This window comes from Peromyscus leucopus, chromosome 1 (assembly GCF_004664715.2).
Source record: "Peromyscus leucopus breed LL Stock chromosome 1, UCI_PerLeu_2.1, whole genome shotgun sequence".
NCBI classification, from domain to species: domain Eukaryota; kingdom Metazoa; phylum Chordata; class Mammalia; order Rodentia; family Cricetidae; genus Peromyscus; species Peromyscus leucopus.
The window spans coordinates 114,868,248-114,875,055 of NC_051063.1; positions in this window are offsets into that span (position 1 = coordinate 114,868,248).

Here is a 6,808-nt window from a genome sequence, read left to right on the forward strand (position 1 = left end):
TGGGCCTCCAGAAGCCATGTTTGATAACCCCTTCAAATTCACTAACACAGTTTGCTGAAGATTTAGGTCAACCAAATAGTTCATATCCAAAGCTTTGCAGACAGTGAAGCAAGCTCTGTATTGAGCTGAAACATCAGATCCCCAAGCCTTGAGTTAACTAGCATTTTCAGAGGACGCAAAACAGCCAGCCTATTTAAAATCCCACCTTTCTAGCACCTGGCAAAACCGGCAGGAGAACCATGAGTTTGAGACCAGCTGAGATACATGACAAGATTCTGTCTCAAAAAGAAGTCCACCATACCTCTCCCATCTCTGTACTTTCTCCTTTGCGCTCTCAGCTTCCATTTGTTAGTACATACTATGCTGCAAATACTACTTGAGGGCAGGCAAGATGGCTCAGTGAGTTTGCTGTACAAGCTTGACAACCCGAGCCCCACTTCTGGAGTCCGTAGTGAGAAGGGAATCAACTCCCAAGAGTTGTCCTTTGGCCTTCAAATGTGCTCATACTCCTCTATTGTGCACAGACACAAGAAAGCTTTTTTTTTTTTTTTTTTTTTTTTTAATTAAGCTTGATAATTTCTCATTGTGTTGTATGTCTGGGTGGGTTTTGTTTTATTTTACCAGTATAACTCCAGCAACTAGAACAGTGCCTTGCACATAGGGCGAGCACCAATATTTACTGAAAGAATGAAATGAGATCACAAAAGTAAGTAGTACGACTACGGAGATTGACCTTAGGGGAGATGATGAAAACAACTTTTAGAGATGAAAATATATAGAAGTAAAAAAGATAGTGGAAGGCCTAGTAGACTGCATATCCTAAGAAATCACCTAGAATATGGCCCAAAGCATCAAAATGGAGAAAAGGAACATAGAGGATAAAATGAAAAGGTCTATTAATGCGTTTATTTGGTGACCAAGGGAAAAAAAGGGCAATACTTCAGTGCTGCAGCCCTTTAATACATTTAGTTCCTCTTGTTGTGGTGATTCTTAATCATAAAGTTATTTTGTTAGTTCATGTAATTGTAATTTTTTTTTTAGTTTTTTGAGACAGGGTTTCTCTGTGTAGCTTTGCGCCTTTCCTGGAACTCACTTGGTAGCCCAGGCTGGCCTCAAACTCACAGAGATCCGCCTGGCTCTGCCTCCCAAGTGCTGGGATTAAAGGCGTGCGCCACCACCGCCTGGCCTTCATAATTGTAATTTTGCTACTGTTATGAATTGTAATGTAAATATGTTTCCCATTGGTTTGAGGGTCGCAACCCACAGGTTGAGAACAACTGCAATACTTGAAGGAACACCTAAGAATGTGGAGGGTTGTGTATGACGGATCTAGGATAAATTGGTGGCTTTGGCACTGTCCCCTCATTGCAGTCATAGTCACTGATGGGCCGATTGACTTGTCTCTACTACACTCAAGAGCTTCACTCCAAACTATAGCATGTCGTAGAGTATAACTTGATCTAAACTCCTTCTTCTTGGATAGGTATACAGTTCAGTAGTTGAGAGGCTGATGATATAATAAGTTAAGTATACAGATGATATAATAACCTTTGAGTTCTACGTTTAACTATACAACAAGGAGCCCATTTCTTTCCTGGATTACACCTTCAACAGTGAATGTACCTTTTTAAAAATTACATTCATTTGTGTTGTGGACAAGTGTGTGGGTATGTGCATGCCCCGATGCCCGTGCGGAGGTCAGATGACAACTTGTGGGACTGGTTCTCTCCTACCATAATAGCTCTTGGGGATTGAACTCAGATTATCATCAGGCTTTCTGGCAAGTGCCTTATCCCCCTGAACCGTCTCATTGGCCCCAAGGAACATATCCCACCCCTAAACTTTTTTTCTTTTGTTTTTTGACAGTCTTTCTGTGTAGCCTGAACTTGTCCCCAAACACTCTTGCCTCAGCCTCCTTCATGTTGAGAATATAGGTGAATGCCACCACACCCAGCTTAGTCACAGAACTTTTGGAAGTATATAGGCGATTAGCCTGGGCATCTCAAAAGTAGATAAGACCAACTGGCAGAGTTGCAAGCATCTCTACATTGCTAATGCCATTTGAAGTCAAAAGCATGTGCTCTCTTCCAAGGGCACGAAGGACATGAGGACAAGTGCTGTTTGAGGATAAGGAATACAGTAAGATTCTGACCTGTGATTCAGTCTTCCTGGAGCCCCTGATCTGCATGGACTCCATATCTAGTTCATTTATGAAAGAAACAGAAAAAGTAAAAGGAGCAGAACATTACCAGACCTATTTCTCGCCCTGAAGACAGGGTCAGCTACAAAATTTGTAGGGTACAAGTGAAAATGCAAGCTCCTGTTTAAAAAGGTGAATGTAAGGTTACAACAGGAACTAATGTCAACTTGACAGGGCCAAGAGTCACCAAAGAAACTGAAAGACCCCCAGGGGAGATCTTCCTTCTGGAGAGACCCCAAACCCAAGGAACACACCGAAACCACCGATCAGATGCAAACAGCAAGAGGGTTTATTAGATACACAGGTACCCGGGGCGAAGTCTCTCGGAGGACTTGCGCCCCTTCCTAGGGCAAGGGGGACTTTTTATGGGATCCCAGGGGCGGAGGCGCGGTTACAGAAGCGAGAAGCATAGTTACAGGGCTCTTATTGGTTGTTTCAAAGAAGGCCAGGGTGAACTTGGGGTTGCGTTCTTTAATTATCAGAAGTTTGATGTGTGGCTGACTTGGCCTTGCCCAGGGTATAGTGGGTGTTTTTCCAGCCCAGCTGCTTATTCCTCAAGGCCAGGGGCCAGTCATAAAATATCCTGATTTGACTCAACTGTTTTTCTCCCAAGGCCGCCGACCACAGTTATCTCTCTCCCAAGGCCGGATGGCTAGCCACAGCTGTGAACTCCTGTTTTTCTGATTCCTTCAGAATGGCGTTTCTTAGGCTAAGTTATTGGGACGGGGGGGGGGGGGGGCATTTCATCGGCCCAACGCCCCATGTCCTCATAATGGAGCGGGGGTCTTTCAAAACCAATCTCTGGGCCTGTCTGTGAGGGGTTATTTAGATTAGATTTACAGAGTTCCAAAAACCAATCCTAAGCGTGTGGCACCATTACAAGGGTCCTGAACTGCATAAAAGAAGTGGACCAAACAGCAGCATTCATTGTGTTCACTGAAGCAGTGTGACCAGCCATCTCCTGTCCCTGCTACCACTCCGTTCCTACCACGACAGACTGCAGTCTCTCAAACTAGTCATCAGTTACTTTGTCACAGTGACACAAAAGGTAATACCAGGTTCTAGACAAAAAGCTCTCTTTCCAGTTTTTTTAAAAATGCTTTTTAGTAAAGTTAAGATGTTCTGTAATTAGCATGCAGTTTAGTATTAGCCCTCATATTGTACTATGCATGCAAACATATGAGTACTTAGCTCATGAAAGTCACAGAAATTAAACAAGTGTTATTTTGTGGTCTGTACACGTGTTTGTATATTTTGTTCCTTCAGTACAGTAGAAACACCACTCCCTAGAAGTAATTCAATGGTTGATTAACAGTCTACACTAGTGAAAAATGCTGTTATGTGTGTTCAAAGTAAGTTCTGTTTTTAACTGAGAGCATGGCCTCCTGGGACTGTCAGCACTTCTGCCTACCCTGTTGTATATGTAAGTTGTTTCCCAAGCACTTGTCTGGAACCTTGCTGAATTCTACATGTTATGGGTCCATTGGCATTTCTGTGTGTTTGGGGTCCGAGGAGTGCCATATACCGATGGAGGGCAAGAAACAGCTGAGTTGTTATCTCCTGTCTCAACACACATGTCCCATTGATAGTGACAGCATTGTTAAACAAGTCATAGGCCCTTTCTGAGGAACAGGGCCTCAGACAGGTGTGATCTAGACAGTTGTTAAGTCAGAGCTCAAAAAAGGCCTTATGCTCTTTTCTTTTGGTGTAATACGGTAATACTCTGTTAAACTGCAAGTTTATACAGCTACACACGCTAAACAGCCCCAAAGTCTAAATAGGAAATGTTGTGGAATATTATTTTAACTAGGCAAAGATGTGTTACATTTGTTTATGCTGATGAACATTACTTTAACTGTGTAAAGGTGTGCTACTTTTATGTTGCATTTGTTTAATTATGTAAAGATGTGTTGCATCTGTTTCACCTTGCCTGCCTAAGCGACCTAATTGGCCTAATAAAAAGCTCAATGACCAATAACCAGGCAGAGAGAATAAGTAGGAGCAGGACTCTAAGAACGAAGGAAGAAGAATCAGAAAGAAGAGGAGGAGAGAGAGAGGGACATGTCCAAGGCCAGAAGCCAGGCAGATGCCAGGCAGCCAGACACAGAGACAGCAGGAAAGTAAGATAGAAAGAAAGAAAGAAAGGGAAAGAGTCCTTGAGAAACAGATTAAAATAAGAGCTAAAATAAGGCCGAGTGTTCATAACTAATAAGCTTCTGTGTCATGATTTTGGAGCTGGTTGGTGGCCCAAAAGAAAAAAGCATGGTACAGGGAAGTCCTGAATGTAATCCCAGTTGTGACAATGTAGACACATGCTTAAATTTTAAAAAAAATTTTTAATGTCCCAGGGATAGAGGCCAGAAGGACTGGGGAGGAAATGAATGTCAATATTCATTTATGAATGTCATGTTATATATATATAAATACTTAGCAATACTTTCCATAGTGAAAGAAACATTATAAAGTAAATATAGATTATGAAAGAAGTAAACGCTGGGAGGTGGTGGTGCACACCTTTGATCCTAGTACTTGGGAAGCAGAGGCAGGTTGAGCTCTGAGTTCAAGGGCAGCCTGGTCTACAGCGTGAGTTTCAGGACAGCCAGGGCTACACACAGAAACCCTGTCTTGAAAAACAAACAAACGAAACAACAAAAAAGGACCAAAACCAAACAAAAAAGGAAAGCACTTCATAACATTAGCTTTTCCTACCTTCCTTGTTATAGGAATTTAGGAGTCACTGTTCTAGGATAGATATTGGAATGAACAGCTGTTTTTCACAAGTACTTTGACCTGGAAAAATCCTTGTGGAAAACTGATTGTTTGCCATGATTTGTAGAACTGTTTTACTGAAGGGGCATTGTAACCATCCCATAACTGGTCACAAGATGCCTCAGGCACACCTGAAGCTCTTGTATTATTTTATATTGCAAATGATATATAATAAAAGACTAGAGTTATGAGGGCATGTGATGCTCTCCTTTAGTAAGACATGTAAATTAGATTAGGGACCTTGGTGTGAGGAAATACTTTGTGCACCCCAATCCTTCCTTCCTATGCAAAAGGCACAGGGATTAAAGCTGAGAAGAGAGAGTATCAGTGGCAGTGGATAATAGGTATCTCTGCCAATGCAGTAAGCCAGATCAAGCCAAACTGGAAAAGTTTAACAGCAGGTTTCCTGAGAAAAAGCAACTCCCAGGTGGGTTCACTGGTCTCAGAGGACGAGGCAAGAGAAGTCATATGCCTGAGCTAAGGCAGGGAGGCTTTATAGATTGTAGGTGAAGGGTGATGATGTGCCTGCCACAAGCTGGGTTTGTGCCCAAGTATGGTCAAAGGTTGAGCGCTTAGGTGGGGACCTGGGCAGCTGACAACTTCAGAGGAGGAAGCTGCAATAGCCACCAAGAATGCGAAACTGGGCTTTTGGCACTGCCTTTCCTTCCTTAGGAGACTCTCTGAGTGGGCGGGGTTTGGAGAGAGACAGGAATAGGGCTTCCTGGACCATGCAGAGGAGAGCTGGAGGCTCCAACCAACCAGTTAATCCTCGATGCTAGTTTAGATAGTTTTGTATTTCCTATGAGCCTTTTATGGAAATGCATACCAAAAGGGGGGGGGGCATTTAAGCGAGGTATGGTGCTCATGTTTGTAATTCCAGCACTTGAGAAGTGTAGGAAAGAGAAAAGTTCAAGATCATCCTTGACTACATGGCCAAGCTCCAGGCCAGTCTAGACTACACAAAACTTATCTCAAAAGAAAAAAAAAGGCATTTTACAATAAAACTCCCACCAATCCACCAATTAAGCACCACCAGATGCTATTCTCAGTGGCAGTTATCAATTAAATTATCATTTAATCAGCCGGGGCGGTGGTGGCCTATGCCTTTGATCCCAGCACTAAGGAGGCAGAGCCAGGTGGATCTCTGTGAGTTCGAGGCCAGCCTGGTCTACAGAGCGAGATCCAGGACAGGCTCCAAAGCTACACAGAGAAACCCTGTCTTTAAAAACAAAACAAAACAAAAAACCATATATATATATATATATATATATATATATATATATATAAAATTTAATCCTTATAACAACCCTGAAATATAAGTATACTGTTCTCATTTTGTAAATGAGCCATTGAAGAAGCTGTTATATAGCTTGCCCACAGTTGTACGGCTTATTAGTGGGAAGGGAAAAAAAAAGAATATAAGCAAGAAAAAAACACAACTACTTGTTAAAATTAGTACTTCTGGTCCTTCATGGCCCCAGGAGGAAGGAGGTTCACGAGTTCGAGGTCAACCTGACCTATATAATGACCCCATGCCATAAAGATAATCAGATAAAAATACGGAAGCGCTGGACAGATGGCTCAGCAATTAAGAGCATGGCTGTTCTTCCACAGGGCCCCCGGCTCAATTCCCAGCACCCACATGGCAGCTATAACTGCCTGCAATTTCCAAGGAATCCGAAGCCTTCACAGATAGATGTACCTGCAGGCAAAACAGGTACACAAAAAAGAGTGCACATGAAATAAAAATAATAAATTATAAAAGAATACAGAAGCATTTCTGAGATAGTGTTTGGCAGAAAGAACGCTGGAATTGGATGACAACTTGAATTTACGCTC